This window comes from Pipistrellus hanaki (assembly GCF_964339955.1).
Source record: "Pipistrellus hanaki genome assembly, chromosome: 1".
Classification (NCBI taxonomy): domain Eukaryota; kingdom Metazoa; phylum Chordata; class Mammalia; order Chiroptera; family Vespertilionidae; genus Pipistrellus; species Pipistrellus hanaki.
Genome location: NC_140503.1, coordinates 50,749,184 through 50,774,914, shown reverse-complemented (window position 1 = coordinate 50,774,914; position 25,731 = coordinate 50,749,184). Strand labels below are relative to the sequence as shown.

General features: G+C 39.9%; 1 protein-coding gene across 2 annotated transcripts in view; it reads right to left on the bottom strand.

Annotated features, from left to right (window-relative positions):
* The window catches only part of PRTG (protogenin), a 122,273-nt gene that overhangs the window by 69,653 nt on the left and 26,889 nt on the right, over positions 1 to 25,731 (bottom strand). The gene's annotated exons all lie outside the window — the stretch shown is intronic.

Sequence of the window (25,731 nt, the reverse complement as noted above, 5' to 3'; positions counted from 1 at the left end):
TTCTTTCCCACGTTAGGCGTGCCTCCAGGAATTGGTCATCAGTGTCCCTGGGTTGACATTTTGACAGAGTCCAGACTCCAGGTAATAGTGTGGTTTTCCTTCCCTCTAAGTCTCCCAGGACATAAAGGGCCCCAGTGATGGTCTTACTCAGATTCCAGTTTTAAATAAACTGGAATGATTTATCCTTTATGATTTATCCATAAATCATAAAGGCAGACAGATTTTATGATTTATCCATAAAGTGAAGTTATGCCTTTATGATTTATCCATAAAGTGAGAAGTTATGAAGAAAAATAGAGGGACTGTGGTCTAGATGACGTATGCTTCATTAGACTGGAAAGGGTAAAAGATCACAGAAGACTTACATTTTGCCTTGGATTTGATTTCATTAGTCTGTAAATGGATCACAGACCTTTAGAGGAATAGGAAAAAGCCAGTGAATAATGATGAAAATATTCTTAAAAGCATCTATTTCCAAAAAGGATGGAGTAGTGGTATAGTAACTGTTCTGGTGCTGGTAACAAAATATTTCTGCTTCCTCGAGAACAGGTTTCACAAGTTAAGAACCATTCTCATAATCACTGTCATGTTCTTGCCTCATTCTCATTTCTCCTGTGTGTTCAGGGTTTTCCAGAAACTACATGACAGGTGACATCACAACAGACAGTGCAGAAGCAGGTATGTGTGAGAATCCAGCTGTCTCCTAGTAAGCTAGTCAGAGATTTGCACAAATATACAACAATGCCACTCTTCTCAATAAAATATGTATTTTTTGGAAAATAGTTGTGTTTCATTAAATGTATTATGTTAATATGTAATGAATCAATGTTTTCATTTTTAAATTAATTAGTATTTTATTGGTTTACTTATTTTAAAAATGTAAGTCTTACCCAAGGATATATTTGTTTTTATTTTTTATTTTTATTTATTTTAGAGTGGAAGGGAGAGGAATAGAAACATCGATGTGAGAGTGAAACATTGATTGGTTACCACTCATATGTGCCCTGAATGGCTACCTGGGTATGTTACCTGACGAGGAATAAAACCTGTAACCTGAAGAATTCCCTGTCAGGGTACATACCCAGGTAACCAGTTTGATCCTGGGTTGGGGTGCATACAGAGTCAATCAATTGATGTTTCTCTTTCTCTCTCTGACTTCTTGTCTCTCTAAAATATATCCTCAGGTGAGGATTAAAAATTGTTTTAATTTCCAATAATAAGTATCAATAGATACAACCTACACAAATAAAAGCTTTGGGGTCTTCAAAAAACTTTAAGAGTATAAAGAGTGAAACTAAAATGTTTGAGATCCCTATTCAAGAACATCAAACCTGAAAATTATTACAATTTTTATTTTTAATTGCTTCTGTAATCATTCTCTAGATGTTAACCTATTTACAAATATTTTTATTTTGGATCCAACCAATGCCTTATCTACTGGAGAATTAGAGAATAGATGGTTATATTTATGTCCAAAATATCAGGTTCACATTCATAATGGCCTGATTTCTTAATAACAATGTAAGCTTATCCTATATAAATAAAAGGCTAATATGCAAATTGACCGAATGGCAGAATGAACAGTTGCTATGACATGCACTGACTACCAGGAGGCAGACGCTCAATGCAGGACCTGCCCCCTGGTGGCCAGTGCACCAGAAGCTAGGCCCACGGTTGGCAAGCGCAGCGGCAGTGGCGGGAACCTCTCCTGCCTTTGTGGCAGCTCAAAGGATGTCCCACTGATAGCTAAGCCATCCCCCAAGGGCTCCTGAACTGCAAGAGGGTGCAGGCCAGCCTGGGGGGGGACACCCCCGCCCCCCCCCCCCCGCCACTGAGAGTGCTCAAATTTCATGTACTGGGCCTCTGGTCTATATATGAAAAGGTTAAATGTCTGTCCGTCCGACCGGTAGCTATAATGCAGACTGACCACCAAGGGGCAGATGCTCAATGCAGAAGCTGCCATGAGGCGCACTGCCATTTACAAAGAAATGGCACCATGCACCTAGTGCCGACAAACCAACACTTGGCTTCTCCCAAGTGGGACACAGACCCCACCACTTCCCTGGAGCAACGCCCCACCAAATTGCAACCAACGCTGCCAAGACCCCCTGATGCAAAATGCAGCCCACAGCCCAGCCTGGAAAAAGTCCTTGTGGGAACCAGGTAATGACATCACACAGCAATGCCTGGCTTCCTCTCCCTAACAACTAGCCTCCTTGGAGTTTCTTCAACCCAGGAACTTGACTTGCTTTATAGCCAGGTACAAACATTTTACAGTTTAACCAAATGTCTGTGAAGCGTTTTCCCATGCCTCATCTCATTTGATCCTCACAGAAGTCCTGGAGTAGATAGATAGGCGACTCAGTAGAATCCTATTTTCTTTTTTTTCTTTTTTTTTTTAATATATATTTTATTGATTTTACACAGAGAGGAATTGAGAGGGATAGAGAGTTAGAAACGTCGATGAGAGAGAAACATCGACCAGCTGCCTCTTGCACACCCCCCACTGGGGATGTGCCCGCAACCAAGGTACGTGCCCTTGACCGGAATCGAACCCGGGACCTTTCAGTCCGCAGGCCGACGCTCTATCCACTAAGCCAAACCGGTTTCGGCCCTATTTTCTTTTCATTAGCAAGACACGAATAGTGATATTAAAATATTTCTTTTAATTAATTTCCTTTCAATGTGCACAAATCCGTGCTCCAGGACTCTAGTTTTTCCAGGATTAACTATATCAAACATTCATATTTGGGGGAATGAGGACCTAAGTTTCCATAAATGTAATGCCTGCTTTATGAAGTACTAATTTCTCTTATTGGTCCCATGCTATCTTTTCCATGTGTAAAAGGGTGACTTTTATTTAGTTCTGGCCATCATTGACAATCCAGTCTAAACACCACTTACGGACTTTAAGGTGGGACTTTTATCTTATTCTTCCCCAGCTTTTACCTCTTTAGATGGAAACAGCTAATATAGTTTAACTTTTCTTTATAAAATAGGTTTTCCAGTCCTAACTATTTGAACAACTTCTTCAATCAATCTACAATGATTCAAGCACCCAATTCAGTATGTTTTATCCCATCTACTGTATATTTCTCCCAAATCTGACTTCTCTGCATCCCTAACAGTCTTCCCTTCCACTCAGGCTCCTGCCATCTACTGCCTGGAAGTCTTGCAGGAACCTTTTAGGTGACACCTCCCCTACCATCAGAGTTACCACCAGAGTAACAGTCAAAAAAGGTAAATTTGATTGTGTTTCTGGTTAATTAATTAGTCCCTGCAATACTCTCACTTGTCTTCAACCACTTACAATTAATTATGTTTCATAAACACTGAATACACCGTATTCATGCCTGTGAGCATTACGAGTACTTTCTTCTCCCTCAAATGGTCCTTTTGTCCACCTGACGAAATCCTCTCACCAGTTAAAACCTAGATCACTTCTCCCATACTGTTCCTGACCCTTTTATCTGCAACTTCTGTACATTGCAGGCCTTAATTGCGTATCAGTATCTCACCGTATATTAACCATGGGCTCACAATCTCTCTTCCCTAGGAGCTCCCTGAGTGCCAGGAGTGGGTCACATTCTTTGCAGGATCCCCGAAGATAGTGAATGGCATGGCTCAGCACTAAGAGTACTTGTGCACTGAACTGAAATGCTTTGAAACTCTCCAATTCTATTAGGTCTTTAAGCACAGTAGTCAGAAATGTAGGGAGTTTTCCAGGTACAAATACCAAGGATTAGGAAAATAATGCTTTGTTCGTTTACTGTAATTCTAAAGTGATGTAAAGTATTTAGTGGTATTATTTTTAGAGCTAAAAATATGTTTCTCCTCTATTAAAGGATTTTTAGAAAGATTCAATAAGCCAATATAGTGAGGGCCCTTTATATATTACAAGACTTTTTATAAATATTGTGACTCCTGAGACTAAAAATAATGATCCGTTGCCTGGAGTAATTTCATTCCAACCAGCATTTGAGTGTTTTTACTTCGAATCTCAGCTAACCAATCAAACAATATGATCCCCTGAATCTTTCCCCCCCTAGACGAGTAAGTCTATGAAACCTCTACATTATAAAAACTGAACAATATATAATACTTTCAACAATAAAGAACTATTTTTAAAAATGAAACTAACATGTCACTTTAGGTTAAATGCACTAGAGCCTCGAAGTTACAAAATCATGAGAACTAAAAGGCTTTATTAAGATATAAATCACATAGCATGTAATTTATATACCATGCAATATGCTCATTTAAAGTATATAATTCAATGGTTTTTAGTAAAATCAAAGAGTGTACAATCACCCCATAATCAATTTTAGAATATTTCATCACTCTAAAATGAAATCCCATATCCTTTAATCACTCCATAATCTTCTGATCTCCTCCCAATTCTAAGCCCTTGGCAACCACTAATTTACTGTCTTTCCTCCCCTCAACTTTACTGACTATAACTGACATATAGCAGTGTGTACCATGTGATAATCTGATACATATGTTGGTAAATGTCTACCATATATGGTTAGGTAACAAATTGACTCAGTAAGGGTATTTCTTGATCTCACTCTAGTTTTCAGCCAGATCGAAAGCAAGTTCTAAAGATATATATTTTTTAATTTCCACAAACACTTTTATATTTAACATGCCTAACTTTTTTGTCCCTTTTGAAAACTCAACCCACTGGCAAAATATTTTTTCCCCAAGAAGACCAAGCCAGATACTCCTTTGGGACTCTCGTCAGCACCTATGAGACTGAAGAAAAAGCAGCATTCATCGTTCAAAATATGAAAATAAGTCGCCAACTTTCTGTTTGTACTTCCTCCATCTGGGCATCAACCCCATCCTCTTCTTTCACCTCTGTGAACCTGACACAGCCATCTCTCTACCTCTCTCCTGTATAGTCAAACTCCTCCTCCTAGTTCATTCCTTCAGCTGCTAAAAGTCTCTCCCAACCTCAAAACACAACAAAACTCCAGGCCTCTCTTTATGGCATGTGTCCCTCTAGCAGCTATGCACATTCTGTCCTCCCCCAGGGATCAAAACTTTTCTAAAGAATCATTTATTCTGCCGAAACCGGTTTGGCTCAATGGATAGAGCGTCGGCTTGGGGACTGAAGGGTCCCGGGTTCAATTCTGGTCAAGGGCATGTACCGTGGTTGCGGGCACATCCCCAATAGGGGGTGTGCAAGAGGCAGCTGATCAATGACTCTCTCTCATCGATGTTTCTAACTCTCTCTCTCTCTCCCTTCTTCTCTGTACAAAATCAATAAAATATATTTTTTAAAAAAAGAATCGTTTATTCTAGTTGCCTCCCCTTCTTCCTCTATGACTTTATGCCTCAAACACCTAGTCTGCCTTCTTATCCTATTATTTTATTGAAATTGCATCTATCACACTAAGCACTCCTTGTTCTCTTATTTCACTGACTCCTTCTTGTCTCCTTTTTTCCAAGGGCTCTCCCTGTTCTTCTGCCCTTCCCTTTCAGAGAGTCTCTGTTCTCTTCTCTCTATACAATTTCACTGGGTGAGCTCATCCACTCTTGGTTTTCAGCCAAATCCAATCTATTGTTGATGGCTCTCCCAAATACATCTCCAGCTCAGATCCCTATCCTCAGAGCTTCATACCGATAGCTTCAACTGCCTACTGGGCTTCTTCACCTGTGATTTGTAAAAGGCACTTCTAATTTTTGATCACATCCCAAATGAAGTCATCTTCCTTCTTCTAAGCCTGCATCTTATCTCAATTTGTCACATCACCACTAATGACCACTCACTGAGATAGATCACTGACTCCTTTTGCACTCTCTTCCTTCCATCACCTGCTCCCACATATATAAATCCTAAATATATGTCACATTCATTTCTGCGACTCTGTTCCAACATCTCTCACTGGAGCCATTATAAAAGTCTCTTATCTGCCCTGGCCAAATAGCTCAGTTGGTTGGAGCGTCATCTCAATGTGCCAAAGTTGCAAGTTCAATCCCCAGTCAGGACACATACAAGAATCAAGAAATGAATGCATAAATAGGTGGAACAGCAAATCAGTGTTTGTCTGTCTGTCTCTCTCTTTGTCTTTCTAACAGTGATTTAAAATTTTTTAAGTCTTTCATCTGTCCTCCCTTGCTTGCATCTCCTCTTTTCCCCCCATCTTTCAAAAACATCGTCCAGACACACACCAGTGTTTGATATGGATACACGGGTCTCAAAAGCAGCCTCCATCTATTAATTCAAAGGCTTCTAAGGTTAATCTATTACTGCTAAACTCAGCAAAGAAATAATCTCACAAAAAATGTGGTTCTCATTTTAAATGCTGTCATAAAGTATTATGCCTTAGCAACCCCTCCTAGCAAATCTTTAAACTGCTTAGCCTAATTATTAGAAAAATTGAATGCATATATCCCTATCACTTCAAAAGGAAAAAATACCTTCCTTTATGCAATGCCAACTATATATTTTAACTCTTTCTATATGGGTGCATTCTCAATAAACAGATTCATTGGCTATTTCTTTGCAAAAAACAAACAACAAAAACAAACAACACATTTGGCATCAATTACTCCAAAACCAAACTGTTTTATGGTAAGTATACAACAGTATTTGAATATTTTATATTAATTACTTATATTAAAAAAAAAAAAAGAATAGCCAGAGCTGGTTTGGCTCGGTGGACAGAGAGTCGTCTTGTGGATGGAAGGGTCCCAGGTTCCATTCCGGTCAAGGAATACCTTGGTTGTAGGCTCCTCCCTGGCTCAGGCCCTGGTTGGGGCTTGTGCGGGAGGTAACCAATTGATGTGTTTCTATCACATCGATATTTCTCTCTGTCTTTCCCTCTCTCTTCCACTCTCTCTAAAAATTAATGGAAAAATATCCTCAGGTGAGGATTAAACAAAACAAAACAAAACACAATGAATATTTCTGCTATTAAAGCTATACGTTATAACTATGACACAGAGAAGTTATCACCCCCACTATCTGTATAATCACACCATTAGTTTGTAATTAACCCATGTTTTCAGGCTTTGAATCATGCAATTGTTCATAAGATAGATGAACTATCTCCCCAATCAGAAGAGAATTTTAACCCCTTGTATGCTGTAAGCATCCGTAGATGCAAGTGGTGGACCTTTCCCACACACCACGCGTGTCTGTAAAAAAAATGTTTTCCCTAAGTGGCAGCCTGGCCAACTTTAAAATCATTTTTTGTGAGAATTTTCAGCTGAAATATTCAAGAACACCCAAATTGTGAGTAATAAGTTTATTTTTATAATATTCACTGCAATTTGATTTTTTAATTTAAATTCAAAATATCGTGGTCTGTGGGGATGGTTTTCATTTTGGATGCATGGCAGTTAACTGCTTACTCAGACTTATTTTAGACTAATGGAATCTCTTCTAAATTAATTAAGTCAACAAATATTTATTCAGTATTTAGAACATTCTAGGTACAAAGGAGGATTCAGTTATGAGCTAAACAGAGACTCTACCCTCAGGGATCTTTGTGTAGTGATGGATGAAGACAACTAAATCACTATGCAAGTATGTAACTTCAAACTGTGCTAAATGCTCTAAAGGAAAGTATAAGTTTTATGAAAGCATATAACAGAGGTTATAATAATGACACAAACAACGATGGCCTAACATATATTTTCTTGCCAGGCAGCATGTTAAGTACTTTACATAATTTAGTTTATTTAATTCTCACAGCTGTTATTTCAATTTTCAGTTTAGAAAACTGAGTCACAGATTACTCAACTTGCTCAAGGTTATACTGCTAATAAGTGGTGAGGCAGGGATCTGAATCCAGGCAATTTCTGGAGAATCTATATGAATTCTCTGCTGAGTAAAGTATGAGACCCTCCAACTTTTTGTGGAAGATAAAAATTACTGGTTCTACTTCCAAGCAATTCTACTGCTCAGGTATAAGTTCATATGTTTTGGCTTTCTAGCTGAATAAGAATATATGTTAAGTTCCGGATTTTCCTAAGCAGAACAATACATTTAAACTCCTGCATACTAGGATTTTGAAGCTATGGGTCTCATCTCAAACAAGAGTATCTGTATTCTTAGGATCCATAGAAAAGGTGAGAATGCATGTAAATTATATACTACCTTAGTCTAAAATTTATTAAGGAACCAAATATTTTTTAAAACATATATATCTTTTAAAAAGTTTGCCTAATGGGAACACAAGCTATTCTTTTTTTCATTATTATCCTAGTTCTAAGCTCACAAACTTCTCATCATCAAAAGGTGAAATTATTAGAGAGAGAGAGTTTAGAAGTAGGGAAACCACTTAAGAGGCTACTAGAGCAGTAGACTATGAATATGCATGATGAAAGAGATTGTAGAAATGGAAGGGAGAGCACAAAAAGAGATGTTGTACATTGAACATTATTTGGCCATGAGACATTCAAGGGAAATGGTTAGAAGGACCCCAATGGTTCTGAGGTTTCTGGCCTATATATGTACTAGAGGCCCGATGCATGAATGGGCCTTCCTTCTGGCTGCTGGCACCACCTTTGCTCCAGCCCAGAGCCACCTTTCTGCTCGGCCTGGATCTACCGTTCCATCTTCCTATGCTGCCCAGAGGCCCAGAGTGGCTGGGGTGCTGCGAAATGCCTGCATTATTACCATGGTGACAACACAAGTGTCCTGCCCCACCTCCAGGCCCTCGGTGCCCGTTTGTAAAGATGTTGGGTTAATTTGCATACTCAATTCTGATTGGCTGGTGGGCATCACAAAGGTATGGTCAATTAGCATGTTACTCTATAATTAGGTAGATATGGAAGGTTGGTGGACAGTATGGTGCCAGACCAGAGAACATAGGAGAAGAGATCAGATGAATTGGTGAATCACCATTACAAATGCTCATTTTATCAGGATGAGAAGAAACTGGACATGATAGGAAGATGGGGAAACTACAAAAATAGGTCAGAGGTTAACCATATAAACACTTTCAAATATCTAATGCATCCTTGTATTTTAACTAATTGTTCAGATGTTAGGTTGTCATTAAGATTTAAATAAAGAAGTCCATGAGTTTATATATCTGCCTAAAAAAGCAACAATGTATAACATGTAAAATTAGCAGAGAAAATTTTATTATTTCTGAGGCTCTGTTGAAATAAACTTAGGAGGAATAGTATTTGTTTTTCCAATTTAAATGTATTCTTATTTCTTGATGATAGAAATTAAGGCATTAGAAAATTGAGATACAGGATAGTAAGACTCAGGCAAAATCTTGGCCTTAGCTTATTTAAAGAAAATCAGGAATAATATCCAGTACAAGACAGTGCATACTGTAGGTGGGTAGTGGGAGCCCAGTACAGCAGGATAGCTTTGTGGTTAAGAGTGCAGGTATTAAAATTTATAGATCTGGGTAAGAATCACAGCATCGCACACATGAGCTGTATGCCTTTGAGATGTTACTCAACCTCGAGACTCCGTAACCCTCAGTAAAATGGGGATATTAATATTTTATAAGGATTTCATAATATTCAATTATATATATATACACACACACACACACACACACACACACACACACAGAGTATGATAACGTGAGCATGTTCTCACGGCACTGCTTGACACCTCGTGAACTAGCAGTGGTTCTGGAGGGGTCATAGTAATACAGGATGTCTTGCTATGAATACACTAACGTTTGGAGTTATGAATCTGAAGAAAAGCAAACAAAGGCTATCAGTGACCATTACGTAACAAAAATAAACTTTAAAGCTCTAACAAAAGCATAGGTAGTTTAAGATGTAAAATTTGTCCCTTCTTTTCTACTGAGCCAGACTATGTAGTTTATGCATATTAAAGGTTCATATAATGCAGACAAACAGCAATACTTTCCCATTTTAATGTGCAGAGATAAATTATTTGGAAGATAAAATCCCCTACCTGAATCATGAAATAATAGGGGATATATTATAGGAAATAAGTAATTAAGATCAAATTTCTAGTAGTAGGATTACCTATGGTGTTCTTTGTACTTATTTTTTTCTATAATACACATAATTGAGGAAAAGTAATGACTTTTTAAAATAAACTTTATATGCTTACATGGGGCATGAATTGAAGAGCCTGTCTTTGTAATGTTGTTCTACTACCTGATAAAATCCCCCATTTTTAATTTTTACCTGCCTCCTTTTAAATATCTGAACTTCCCATGCTTTAGAGCAGGGGTCCTCAAACTTTTTAAAGTGGGGGCCAGATCACGGTCCCTCAGAGAGCTGGAGGGCCGGACTATATGAACTACTAATTCCTACTGTAACACCTCGGCTGCGCTCACTGCCCAAAAAACCTGGCGGGCCGGATCAGACTCCTCTGCGTGCCGCATGTGGCCCACGGGCTGTAGTTTGAAGACCCCTGCTTTAGAGAGACATCACCTATGATCTGTGGATGCTTGATTCTCTCCCCAACCAGTGCCCTCATACTGACAATTACAAAAAAAAAAAAGAATGTCTGAATCAAAATCTTTTTTTCAATAAAAAAATAAATTATATAGAATCCTATATAATCAAAGCCTAATATGCAAATTGTCCCCTTGCCTGGGAGTTTGACCAGGGGGTAGAGGGGGCCGCCAACTGCCTGTGGCCCCTTCCCCTGGCTGGCCCTGGTGGCAGGCAGCCAGGGAACGGGAGGCCCCGGCCAGCAGCCACTAGGGACCCTACCTGTGCATAAACTTTGTGCACTGGGCCTCTAGTTTTATATAAAAACATAAAACTTTAGAGAAACATGCAAATATGAATTTATATTTTAACACTCTTAATCTTTGTTTCCTTGCAAATATTTGTTTTTTTATTTAGATTTTTTTTTTTAGTGGAACATTAAGCTGAGTAAATGAATACACTCTTTACAATAATATCAGATCCCCCTATAACTTTTTTGGCATTATCAAAACATTTTGCACTTATTTAAATGGCAAAACATCTCATGTCCTTATGCAAATCTCAGCTTTCTCCTTGATGTGGACTTTGGTGCTGCCAGTTAGGTATGATTTTACAAGTCTGCAGCCTCCTTGTGAAATCCGACCTCCTTCTTCCCTCCAGTCGGTGCTAACATAAACCCAGAGCCCCACAAGAAGTCATTAAAGCCGTGCTGTTAAGAGGCCAGAGCTCTATAAAATAGGCAAGAAACAAGGTCTTAAGAAACATGTGCCGTTCTCAAAAACAAGCTTGCAAACACAATAAATGTAAGTGCCTATTTTATTTGTGACTTCCTCCTCTTCACCTGTCTACTCAATCACTTGCTCCTATGATTTATAGTTGGGGGAGGAGGGGATCAAAGAGGAAAATGTTGATCAGAAAACTATATATATATATATATATATATATATATATATATATATATATATATATACATATATATGTGTGTGTGTGTGTGTGTGTGTGTTTCTACGATGGAAATGTGAGACTATAATATTAAACTGATTGCCATCTATGCTTCTAAAAGGTTGCCATAAATTAAATACTTAATATATGTTGATTCTAAAACCAGCTAAAAATTATGGGTACACAGTCTGAAATTACAAGCCATTCAGTAATTTAAAATAAGTTCGCAGACCATTTCCTAACGTAAGAAAAACATCACTTTCTTTTGTAAACTGCATTGAAAGTACTGTTTCACTAGACAGAGAACACTTCAGTCCATCAGAATCTGGATGCAGGGTTTACACAGGTGGTCGGTCCTGATGCTGCCGACCAGCCAGGGGTTCTGGGGACCTCAGCTGGCCAAGGACTGCATCAGCTGCTACTGCCGCACCCCCTTCTGAGGGAGTCCTAAATGGCAAGGGGACATGACCAGGAGTCACCTTCTAGCGCCTCTGTGCTGTTTCCACAGCTCTGCCACCCATCAGTAGTTCTGGGGAAATCTAAAATCAGCTCATCAAGAAAACAGGGCGATTTCTCAGACTTCTGAATGTTCACAATTTGAGAGTTCCTCGTGGAGTGCGTGTGTGTGTGTGTGTGTGTGTGTGTGTGTGTGTGAGAGAGAGAGAGAGAGAGAGAGAGAGAGAGAGAGAGAGAGAGAGAGAGATTGATTTAAGTTTATTTCTATGACACTGGTCTTTCAAATCATGCATTTGTCTTCTGCAGGCTTTCCTAATCAAAATGCCAAAATGCAGTAGTAACTTCTTACCTCATCTGCTCCAATTTGCTTTTAGTCTTCAAACTTGAAGACTGACCTACAACTGAACAGGAAATAAGCCAAGAGACCTGACCCACCTAAAGCATCGAGGTAACTGATGCTTTACCTGCTTGAGGTAAAAACCAAACAAGGTACAAGTTACAAGCAGACACTGGAAACTTCTTAAATCCTTAAGACTGGGCAAGAAACTACTAAGTACTTTAAAAAATTGTTTTACAATAATGTTCACCTGTTTAATAAAATTAATGTGTACAAAACATGTGATCACTGTGTCTTAGGTGTCTACCTCTTCTCCTCCACCCCCAGCTGTACCGAGTACACCACAGCTATTCTTTAAGTGGCTTCTTAACTGACTTCTAGGGAATTTAGTATCCTGCTTGAATCTGTGGCTATTCTGATTTCCAGGTGCTAAGAGGTATGCATTGTTTTTCAACGTTATATTTTGATTAAAATACGTACCCAAATAAATTAAATAATACGAATGCTAATATCTTTCTAAGTTGGGAACCAGGGATTTTCATAAATACATCCTACATGCAAAGTTTCCATGGACTAGATTATTTTCCATTATATCCCTCCTGTGTCCATATTAAAAGACAACTTTAATAACACCTGAGAATTCTTTGCTTCTTTGATATTTCATCAACTCCGTTTCGACAAATGCCAGACATGGAACTCTGCAAACTCAATGCCTTTGCCTGAAAAGAGCCATACAAAGTTCTTCAAGTCCCCTCCTGTCAACAGGACTGTTCACTGCTATTCAACAATTCTTTTTTCACTTTTCAATGACAAGATTAGCTTCAAGCATACACCCCTGTGATTATACATTACGTAACTTAATAAGTGGATCATCCCAATAAATCCTGTGCCCATCTGACACAATACTTAGTTACTAGAATATGATTTCTATACTAGAGACCCAGTGCATGAAATCATGCACTGGAGGGGGGGGCAGGACTTCCTCAGCCCAGCCTGTGCCCTCTCGCAGTCCGGACCCCTCAGGAGACGTCCACCTGCCAGCAGTCAGACATCCCTCTCAGGATCCGGGCCTCTCGCAGTTGGGGACCTTACTGCCCTGCCTGCAGTGGAGGCAGGAGAGGCTCCTGCCACCGCCACTGCACTCGCCAGCCGTGAGCCCGGCTTCTGGCTGAGCATTGCTCTCCCTGTGGGAGCGAGTTGACCACCAGGGGTCAGCTCCTGCGTTGACTGTCTGCCCCCTGGTGGTCAGTGCGCTGTCATTGCGACCGGTCTTTTAGCCGTTTGGTCAATTTGCATGTTAGGGTTTTATTATATAGGATTCTCTTATTGTACTTTACACCCCCATGACTATTCTGTAGCTACCAATTTGCACTTCTTAATCCCTTCACCTTTTTTGCCCATCCCTCCAACCCTCCTTCCCATAAGGCAACCAACAAAATGTTCTCTGTATCTGTTTCTGTTCGTGTTTCATTTATTTTGTTAGATTCATTTGTTGATAGACATGTATTTATTGCCATTTTATTGTTCATATTTTTATCTATCTTCTTCTTGAAGAAGACACTTTAACATTACATGTGTTCCTTTAGCTTTTTCTTGTCTGAGAAGCTCTTTTCTCTGTCCTTTGATTCAAAATGATAGCTTTGCTGGGTAGAGTAATCTCAGTTGTAGATCCTTGCTTTTCATCACTGAATATTTCTTGCCAATCCCTTCTGGCCTGCAAAGTTTCTGTTGAGAAATAAACTAAGAGTGTTCTGAGAGCCCCCTTGTAGCTAACTAACTGCTTTTCTCTTGCTGCTTTTAATATTGTTTGTGGTTAACCTTTTGCATTTTAATTATGATGTGTCTTGGTGTAGACCCCTTAGGGTGTTTTTTTGGGGGACTCTGCACTTCCTGGACTTGTATGGTTGTTTCCTTCACCAGGTTAGGGAAGTTTTCTGTCATTTTTGCAAATAGGTTTTCAATTTCTTGTTTTTTCTCTTTTCCTAGCCCTCCCATGATGAGTGTTGGTATGACTGAAGTTATCCCAGAGGCTCCTTGCAATATTTTCATTTCTTTTTGCTGTTCTGATTGGGTGTTTTCTGCTTATCTTCCAAATCGCTGATTTGATTTTCAGCTTCATCTCTTCTATTATTGATACCCTGTAAATTATTCTTCATTTCATTTAGTGTATCCTTCATTTCCGACTAGTTCTTCTTCATGGTTTCCATGTATTTTTCTATGCTGTTGAGGTTCTCTCTCTCCAAGTTCAACTTTGTTTCCTCTAAGTTCATTGAGCATCCTTATAACCAGTGTTTTTGAACTCTGCATATAATAGATTGCTGGTCTCCATTTTGTTTAGCTCTTTTTCTGAAGTTTTCTTCTTTTCTTTCATTTGGGACATGTTTCTTTGTCACCTCATTTTGGCATCCTCTCTTTGTTTCTATGCATCAGGTAGAGCTGCCACATATCCAAGGCTTCAAAGAGTAGCCAAAAACAGCTGGTGTCTATAGGGTCCAGTGGCACAGACTCCCTGATCACCCAAGCTGGGTACTTCAGGTACACTCTCTCCCTCCTCTGAGAACACCCTCTCGTTGTAGTTGAGCCTTGATTACTGTTGGCATGTCAATGGGAGGGATTTATTTCTAGGGTGATCAGCTGCAAGGTCTGGCTGTGACCATCCACCATTGTGGAGAATCAGCTGTGCATGGCCTGTCTCACAGAGCTTATGTCAGTGGGGCTCTTGTGCCTGCTAAGCCCACCCCTGAGTGTGTGACTGTGGAGGTGGCTGTGTGGTAGTGTGAAGTGTTTTGAAACTGTCTACCAGGTGCACTGGCTCTGGAGCCTCCCAGCTGGTGCAGGCCAAGATCAGCTGCCACCCACGTTCTGTCCAGCAATCTGCAAATGGCTGCTACTTGTGCTGGGCCCAGGAGAGTACAAGCTGTACACTGAGATTGACTGCTGCTAGTGCCAGACCCGGAGCCACCTCACATGAGGTATGGGACACGCTGAGGTCAGAAGCTGCTTGTTTGAGAGAATTCAGGAGCAGTCTGAAGTATGAGTCGAGCAGGCCATTTGTATGAAAAAGCCACTGGAAACAACTTGGGTGGGCCAGCAAGTTGGTAGGGTGAGGTCTCAGAGAATCAAGTGGAGGAGGGAAGGAGAGACAGTGTTAGCCAGGTGGATAGGTTGATGGAGTCTCAGACAGGCTGCCCCACCAGCTTTTGTTTTTATTTTATTTTTTAAATATTTTATGGATTTTTTTATAGAGACGAAGGGAGAGGGATAGAGAGTTAGAAACATCGATGAGAGAGAAACATCGACCAGCCGCCTCCTGCACACCCCCCACCGGAGATGTGCCCACAACCAATGTACATGCCCTTGACCGGAATCGAACCTGGGACCCTTCAGTCCGCAGACCGACGTTCGCTCTACCACTGAGACAAACCGGATTCGGCTGCCCCACCAGCTTTGTGGGAGAAGGGCAACAATGGCCTCTGACAGCACTTCAGTCTCAGAGAAAGTGGCCCTCACAGCTCTCACCTGACGCCATATCATTCAGCTCCTCCCTGGGAGCCCTCTGTCTCCCTCAGCCACAACTCCCACAAGTTTTTATAGCCAGAAGTTGTGAGGACTTCTCTTCACAGCACTGGAAGCCTGGTGTGAAGCTGAGACTCACTTCTCAGGGGGTCCTAAACAGCTGATATATCCTTCCCAGTTTTTTTGTTTGTTTTTGTTTTGTTAATCCTCACTCGAGGATATTTTTCCCATTGCTTTTTAGAAAAAGTGCGGGGAGGGGGGGGTAGATGAGGGAAAGAGGGAGAGAGGAAGGGGAGTAGAGAGAGAAACATCAATGCAAGAGAGAGACATTGATTGGTTGCCTCCTCCATGTACCCCATAAGGGGCTGGGGACCAAACCTGCAACCCAGGTAGGTGCCTTTGACCGGGTATCAACCCATGACCCTTCAGTGCACTGGCTGACATTCTAACCAATAAGCCACACTGGCCAGACTCCCTCCCAATTTTTATTCAACACCCGTGTGTGTGGGACCACCCCATTCTGCACCTCTGCTCCTCCTACCAATCTCCATGTGGCCTCTTCTTCACACATTTAGTTGTGGGACTTCTTTTCAGCTAGATTACAGGCGGTTCTGAATGATGGTTATTCTGTAGTTTAGTTGTAATTCTGAGGTGGTTGTGGAGGATGCCAGTACTGTGTTTACCTATGCCACCACCTTGACCGGAAGTCGTCAACAATTCTTATTAATGATTGGTTTCAGAAATTCTCTTTATGTTCCAATTTATTCAGGTTCTCAACCACTTTTACCCTGAATCCCTTGAGTCCAGAGACCATGTCCTACTTGTCTCTGTGTTGCTAGGAGCCAAAAGAATGCTCTGCATACAATAGGCTCAGCCGTGGTTTCTGAGTGAACTCAATGAACCACATCACCACTTCCCTTCTGTTTGCAGCAGGAAACTATGCCTCTTCTCTCCGTGAAAAGATGAATATAATTATGGCTATATCACCTCCTACTGTATAACCCTGAGCAAATCACTTTATTTTTCTTTCTTTCTCTTTTTACTTTTTCATTTTTCCCCCCATTATTTTGTCTTATTTTGACAAACCTTTGTATGGAGGGCTGACTTTCAATAGATCGCAGCAAGGAAGCTGCTCTGCTATGTACGAAACCCCACCTCAGAAGCAGGTCATCCACGAATGGTTTTAGCACCAGGCTCACCAGGAACATGCATTGTGTGAAGGGCAGGGGACAGGCCCCTTCTCGGACGTACCCCGTTTCCCAGAATGAGGGGCTCTCTGCACCAGACCCCAGTCCAGAAGCCAGGTGCGACGCAGAGGCCCACTGGCAGAGATGGCAGGGTACCACTGGCTATCCGAGGCCAACCAAGGCTTCAGGGCGAGGGATTCTGATTTAGAGGCATTCAGCCATAATCCCACAGATGGTCTAGCCCCATTGGCCCCTCAGCCAAGCACATACACCAAATGTCTGATTCTGTGGTTCCTCTCATACTAAGCAGGACTCTTCCTTTCCTAATCATATTTTGTTATGTAAAACAGGGTTCTTATAGGGTTTTTATGGATTATAAATAGTAAGGCATAAAAAGCACTTAACATGAAGCTCATAAACCTGGCATTGTGGAAAGACACACGTGTGTGAGTGACTTCTTTCAGGGATGCTCCCTTGCTCACGACAGTCAGGAACCTATATTCTCCACAAGCTCTATCATAAGTGAGCTATAATATAAATGACCTGTCCAGAGTAGCTCTTTGGCTCTTAGTGTCCTCATACACAAAGTGGTAGAACTCTTCTCAGCCATCACTGCCATGCCATCCAGTTCTACAGAACCTTCCCAGAGCCACAGGTCGGTGTGCCCGGTCCATCTTCTAACTTAGAATCGTGGAGTTTAGGGACCAATAGAGACTCTATTGGTCTGGCTACAACCACTGTAGCCATTTTCAAAATGACTCAACATTGAGTATCTTAATCTTGGATGCTATGCTACAAACTATATGTAATTTTCAGTGGCAAACCTACTAAGGCTGAGTTTTGATTGTTAAACAGAGGACTCTTTTTGGTAGGTTCCCCCTACTTTTCTACCTTTCGACACCCCTCCCAACACACACACTCAGCAAAGGAACAAGAGTCAATAATAGCATCTGTCACCTAAAATAAACACAGGAGCTCAAGAATCAGAAATGAGCAGTTATTTCCATGGGCCTAAAAGGCACAGTGCTTTACCCATAACTGCCCATGACTAAATGTCTACTGAAATGAAATTAACTCACAATTAGTTATGATGAGAATGTACTTAGTGTGAAACTAGAAGATTTAAAATGAGACGGAGTTAAAAATCATTCCAAATTTTCTTACCCAAAATATGTTCAGCATCACTATTATTCTGTGTGTTTGAGTTCTAGTATGCAAGGAGGCAGGGACATAGTTATGTCTGTGCATAAACATAGGTATCACAAACCACAGGAATGTGCTGGGGCTTAGAGACTTACATTAGCCAACAGATACTTGCCTGTGGAAAAGAATGAGGACAGGTCTGTTCTCTTTGGTCTAAAGGGCTTTGGACAAGTCTGGAGCAGGGAAACCCTTAGTCCAGAAAGTGGCATGAATATGTTAAGTAGTCAGTAGGTGTTAAGAGGGTTGCACACAAAAAATAGGAAAGAAAGAAGTGGTGAAAGACAGACAATTTTATCCAGGCCAAGGCTATCTATAATAATAAAAGCATAATGTCTGATTCTGTGGTTCCTCTATAATGCTTTTATTATTATAGATAGCCTTCCTTCAACCTTCCAGATGAAGCCGGGGCTGCAAGGAAGCCCAGATCCCAGGTGCCAGAAGGAAGCCAGGGGAAGGAAGGCCTATTTGTGCACAAATTTTGTGCATGGGGCCTCTCGTTCTTATAAGAAGAAAAGGCTATATCCCAGTATAAAATGTTAATGGAAAGGCAAAGGAACAAGAATAGCCAAGACAATTTTGAAAAAGAACAAAATTGGAAGACTCGCACTGCTTGATTTAAAGACACAATAGTATCAAGAATTATAATAAAACTACAGTAATGAAGGAAGTATGATACTGGATAAGACACACAGATCAATGGGACAGAAGAAAAGTACAGAAATAAACCAATACAAATATGTCAACTGATTTTTTTTTTTTTACTAGCAACATTACTTGTCTTCCTTTCTAGAGCTGATAAATGAAAACAAACCCCTATTTACTTTGCCTTTCATCTTTCCCAACTGCTACTTAATCTCGAGTTTAAAAATATTTTTTTTAAATAATCAGTCTCCATATGGCACTCCCATAATCTCAGACAGAATCCTGTTAGTTGGGAGCAAAATCTGATCTCACTTTGAAAGACATCCCCAACTGGGATTTTCCTCTTCTCAAATTATCTGTCTCCCCAGCAACAGTGTGTGGTCACAGAAGTGTAGGAGACATGCTAATGCGTTTATCAAGTGATTATTCTTGGCCCCTCTGCTGGCAAAAACAAGCAGGAAACGGTACAGAAAAAACACGCATAGCAAGCCACATTAACCAGCTTCAAAGCTGCTCGACTTGTGTGGCTCCTATGAATTCGAGGGGAAGAGAAAAAGCACCACGGCTTTGTCCTTCCCAAGACCACTTCCCCTTCAGCCGTTTGCCAAGTGACTGCCTTCTAGTGCCTAATCCGAGAGATGCCTTTCTTATGCCTTGTTGTCATTCCATAAAGAATTAGTTCTGCTTAGTAGCTCAACTGTGCAGGAAGAGCATTCCATGCAATTTTACACTTTGCATCAGTCAGAGAAACAGAAGGATCAAGAAAGCATTAAGAAGAGTGAGGTTTTGTAACAAAACTCATGTCACTTAGCAACTTCACCCGTGTAGAAATTTATAATGAGAAAAAAAAAAGAATACAAAGTCCGTTAAATTACAGCAGAAATATTTCTACTGGGATTACTTCTGCTTTTCCAAATGATTATTTCAAAGACATTTAAAACAATTTAAGAACTGCAGGATAGTAAGCTATTTGTTGATGAACTTGACAGTATTTTTTTTTCCTGTTGTTTTATATAGTGCTTTCTCAGATTATAAAAAGGTATGTTTTTTTTTTCTCTTCCACATAATAACCTGACAGTGAATATTTAGTAAATGCCTAGTATGCAGTACAATTCATTAAATTTACATAATCACAACTTATTGCAATTAAATGTGGTATATATCAGTGTTTTTCAACCTTTTTTGGGCAAAGGCACACTTGTTTCATGAAAAAAATCACGAGGCACACCACCATTAGAAAATGTTAAAAAATTTAACTCTGTGCCTATATTGACTATATATAAAGTAATTCTCTTGAATAGGAATCAAATAAACACAAAGAAAGTATTTTATAATTACTTTATTATGAAATATTAAGTAAACAAAATAGTGAAAAATTATAAAATTCTTGTCTTGTCTGCACCTACGGCACACCAGGCAACATCTCGCGGCACACTAGTGTGCCGCGGAACAGCGGTTGAAAAACGCTGGTATATATGACATTCAATTCGTAAACTGGGAATCAATAACTATTAAATATCTGAATATCTTTTTCATCTTCTAATAGCTGTTAAACTAAAAACTAAACAGATTTAATTGATAAAAGAAAAAAAGCACACATTGTCACAAGTATACACACATCAGACGTACCAGTCAAAGTGAATTCATAAAGTGGACCTTGAGTTCTAAGCTACCTGTCCCCAGCAAAATGAAGTCTTTTTAATAATACCATAGCTCACTTTTTTTTATTAGGCTTAGCCACACGGCCCTTAAAGGGGAAGAAAGACAATGAACCTACCACGTACCTTATATACATTAACTCATCTACTACTCCTGAACACTTCAATAGGTAAGTAACATTACCTTTACTTACAGGAAGGGAAATATGGTCTTGAGAAGTTAAACCACTTGCTCAGGTTCTTATCATTAGAAAACAGTGGAGCCAGGAGTCAAAATGATGCTTTTAAAACAAATGACACCCAAGTTGTAGCCCCAGTGACACAGAGGTCCGCCGAAGGAGTCCACCACAGCAGGTCAGGGCAGAAGTGCTCATCTGGCCCACAAACCTATTCTCCCAGTAAAAGCATCCATTCCTGCATAAAGAACAGGCCGTTTCCTTTCCTCCAACTGTCTTTCCTTTAAATGTTCACAGAAGCAGCAACAAAAGCAAATGTTTCCAATGCTCCACTGGATTGCATCCCTCCAGAAGGCACCGTGAGGGCTTTAGGATCTTCTGTCAACCACTCTTTCTACCTGTTTGTAACCAACATTCCTTTAATTGTGCAATTATTTATCCAACATCCACATTACTCTCCAACACGGCTTCTCTTGTCTAGTCCAAGTAGACCCACTTGCCATCCCTTCTAAAACACTCAGAACCCAAGAACATTACACTGGGAAGGTCCTCACTACAACACCCCGGCCATCGAGTCGAGAAGAGAGGGGCCATGTACGGCGAACGGCTGATGGGCGAGGAAGCAGCAAGGGGCTACGAAGACTGGTCTGGGAAGATTTGAAAGCAATACAGAAGACTAATATTGAGATGGTACAAACACAAATGTGTTTTTTTTATGGTTTACTTGCCATAGAATTCTTCTGTTTGAAAATGATTGTTATATAAAAGTGCTTGTCACTTTTCTAATTTTCTATTTCTACGGTTGCCAGGAGCTGGGGTAGGTGGATGGAATTAATAGGAAGATACTGATAAAAGGGAATATACTTTCAGCTGTAAGATGAATAAGGTTCGTGGATCTAATGTAAACTCTGGGGTGGATAAAATTGATGACAATGACTTGTATAATTAAAATTCACTGAGAGTAGAACATAAGTGTACACACACACACACACACACACACACACAGGTAAATATGTAAGTTGATGAATGTGTTAATGATCTAGATGAGGAGAATCCTCTAGCAATGTGTACATATATCAAATCACCATGATATATACATTAAATATATTATAATTACATGTCAATTATACCTCAATAAAGCAGACTTTTTTAAAAAATATTTTTTGTTGAAACAGCAAAACAGTAAAGGGAGAGGGAGAGGTAGAAACATCAAAGATGGGAGAGAATCATTGATTGGCTGCCTCCTGCATACTCCCCACTAGGGATCAAGCCCACAAACCAGGCATGTGCCCTGACTGGGAATCAAACTGTGACCTTCTGGTTCATAGGCTGATGCTCAACCGCTGAGCCACACTGGTTGGGCTAAAGCTGAAGTTTTAAAAAAATTCTTCCTTACCTATACAGAGGCTCCTCATGATTATCTCAAACATCAAGAATGCATCTTCTTTAAAAAAACAACAACAAAAAACACAAAAAAACAAAAGCAAAGCATGTCTAACCATATCCAACTGGTGATTTCAATTACTTTTATACAATCATGCTCCCTAAACTCAAAGCCGTTACATAAACAGCTTACTCTTATTTGACCTGTGAAAGGCCTTTGAATTATTTGGGTAGGGGAGATATGGGCTATATCTGCTGCTCACAAATCATTTTTTAACTGAGGAAGGCATAAATCCTTTAAAAAAAATTTTACTAAATTATATGAAACACTTAGCTGAGAAGAATAAAAGCACCGAATGTTGGACCACAGCCATATAGAAATCCCTATAATGTGTTTAGTAAGGCAAATCAAAACAATGCATAGTTTATAGGTATGGGGCAAAAGAAACTTGCAGCTCATATTTCATCTGCTGGTGAGTGTCACATTCATTCAAGCAGAGGAAAGTCAACTGATAAAATCTGCTTCTTAATGCTTGTTATTGGCAGTGGAGATAGTTAAGTAGCCTGGCTTTTTCTTTGATGGCTTACCATGAATGTCACAGAAAAGATTTCTTTTTTACCAAATGCAACATGACCCTTGTGAAAAAGACAATACAACTGATTTTCTTAACAACAGCAAAGATGTAGTTATGTGTGTTTGAAAATGTAATGCATTTTTTATAGTGACCCAGAAATTATGATGCTGCTACCCATGTTCAGTGCTCTCAGCCATCTGACCCAAGATTGATATCACAAAAGAATTATGATATGAATAAAACTATATTCAGAACCAACTATAAAGCAGGATCATCCAACTTCTGCAGAGTGCTATTTATAGCCTAATGCAAAATTTTTACATGGCTTAATAGCAGCCCTGGGTTTCTTTTAAGGAAATTATATCAAGGGCATCAGGTAAATGGAAAGATGTGCGGAAACGTGCCACTCAGGCACTGTGCCTCAATCCCTTCCATTCTGTGATGAGCACCCCTCCGGAGGCTCCTGGGTCTCACTCACCACAAATCTGTGTTTGTGGATGGAAGGAGTCTGTGAACGCAGAAACTGAGGCAAAAGAATGTGAGAGAGGAAAGAGAAAGAACAAAATTGGGAAAATAAAGGGGGAAATGCTACGTGGCAAGAAATGAGACAGGTAAAATGATAAGGAAAAGACAAAGATCAGGAATGAATGGAAATAAATAAAGGGAAATAAAGGGAAACAAAATGTAACCCTTTTGTACGCCATAAGCATCTATAGACGCAATTAAATTCAAAATATTGTGGCCTGAGGGGATGGCTTCCATTTTGGACGCGTGGCAGTTAACTGGTTAAAAACAAAGGAACTAATCACTGCTAAACCGTTATGAAACTAGATTCCATTACAGCCTTTCCAGCAGTGATGGCCTCCCCAGGACAACATGCCTCTTGCTCCTCCATCCCTCTCCGGAAGAGGAGAGGAAGCGCAGGGAGAAGGGCCTGGTGCAGCGGTGTGAGCTGCGCGGGTGTGAGACGCCCAGGATGCTATAACATCACCACCATCCGTAGCCATGCACAAACAGCAGTTTCATGCTGGCTGCTCCCCATGCTGTCTGGGGGCAGAGGAAAAGCAAGGCTCACAGAGAACGCTCCTGCAGAGAGAAGCCGCACTGAAAGCACCACGCACCCAGAATCAAGATGAGCGGGAAACAGTCTCAATAAACACATTTTGGATAAAAAGATTCTAGTGCAGTTTAATTTGGTGACAAAGGACTGAAGCTGACTATCCTAGTTAATATCGCAGGCCAGGATTATTTCAAAGTTACTCCTGCTGGGGCTGTGAAATAAAATTTCTAAAAGTTCTGACTTATCTGGGAAAATAAGTAGTTAATAGAATTACTTTTTTTTAAAAAACTCTATGAGACCTTACAGATAATTTAATTGAATTTATTGATGGCTCTAATTATGGACATGATAATGATTCAACGGTATCCAGGAGGCCAGCGACAAAAACAAATTAAAATGCAATCCATTTAATGAGATTACAACCACTTTGCAAAACAGCTTGGCAGTTTTTTTAAAAAGTTAAACATATACCTACTACACAACCTAGCCACTTAACCCCTAGGTGTCTAGCCAAGAAAAATGAGTTTATAGTTCACACACAGATTTGTAAATGAATATTCATAGGAGCTTTATTTGCAGCAGCCCCACACTATTGGAAAACAGCCCAAATGTCCATTAACAAGTGAATGAATAAACAAACAGTGGTGCCCTGGCTGCTAGCTCAGTTGGTTAGAGCATCATCCCAATACACAAGGCTGCTGGTTCTCTCCCCAGTCAGGGCACATGCAAGAGTCAACCAATGGTCGAAACCGGTTTGGCTCAGTGGTAGAGCGTCGGTCTGTGGACTGAAAGGTCCCGGGTTCGATTCCAGTAAAGGGCATCCGTACCTTGGTTGCGGGCATGTTTCTCTCTCATCGACGTTTCTAGCTCTCTATCTCTCTCCCTTCCTCTCTGTAAAATATCAATAAAATAAAAAATAAAAAAATAAAAAAGAATCAACCAATGAATGCAAGATAGGTGGAACAACAAATTACACTCTCTCATTCTCTCTCTCCTTCAATTAAAACAAACAAAACAAACCCTCAACACAGTGGAATATCCACACAATGGAATACCACAGTACAAAAAATAAACTATTTCCATACACAACATGAATGAATCTCAAAATATTTATGCTGAATGAAACAATTGAGACAAACAAAAGAGTACATATTGTATGATTCCATTTACCTAATATTCTAGAAAAGGCAAACTAATTGATAGTAACAGATGGGGAGGAGGGATGGAATACAAAATGCACAGGAATTTTTTGGGAGTGATGAGTATGTTCATTATCTTCATCGCGAACCATCAGTATATATGTCAAATTCACCAAATTATATTTTTTAATATACACAGTTTATTGTGCATTAATCATACCTCAATAAAGTATTTTAAAACTGAAGGGGAAAAACACCTGAGTGTGATATACAAGGTATCCCCGAAAAAGTATACACACTTTAATAGCTGATAGCTCAATTTTGAAAATGAAATGTATTTTAATGAACACTGCCTTTATAATTATTCAAGTGTATGTACACAGTTTTTGGGATAGCCAATATAGGGTGGGGCAAAATAGGTTTACAGTTCTAAGTATGTGAAAGTTTATTCTTGTATTATTATTTATCAACTAGAGGCCCAGTGCATGGATTTGTGCACCAGTGGGGTCCCTTGGTCTGCCGATTTGGGCCCGATTCCTGAAGGGCCGCTAGTATTCACACAAGATCTTTGGTTAATCAGTTCCTGCCCATCCCTCTCCCGCTTCCCTGTGAGATTCATCAGTCTGTTCCATGTTTCCATGCCTGTGCGTTAAGTGTCTGTCCCCTGGTGGTCAGTGCACATCATAGTTCCCGAAAAGTCGCTTAGGCTTTTATATATATAGAAGATTATTTTCCTTACAAATAATTGTAAACCTACTTTTGCCTCATCTGGTATGTTTCTAAATACATTTTTTAAAAATCCTGGAAAGTCTATATAACCATTAACAGTGACTACCTCTACAGGAACTAAGCACTTAGTTTTTTCTCTATGATTTCAACATTTATGGTCACCTAAGACTATCGGAAAACACAGATATTTACATTACAATTCATAACAGTACCAAAATTACAGTTATGTAGCAGCAACAAAAATAATTTTATGGTTGGGAGTCATCACAACATGAGGAACTGTATAAAAGGGTCAAGGCATTATAAAGATTGAGAACCACTCGTCTAGGG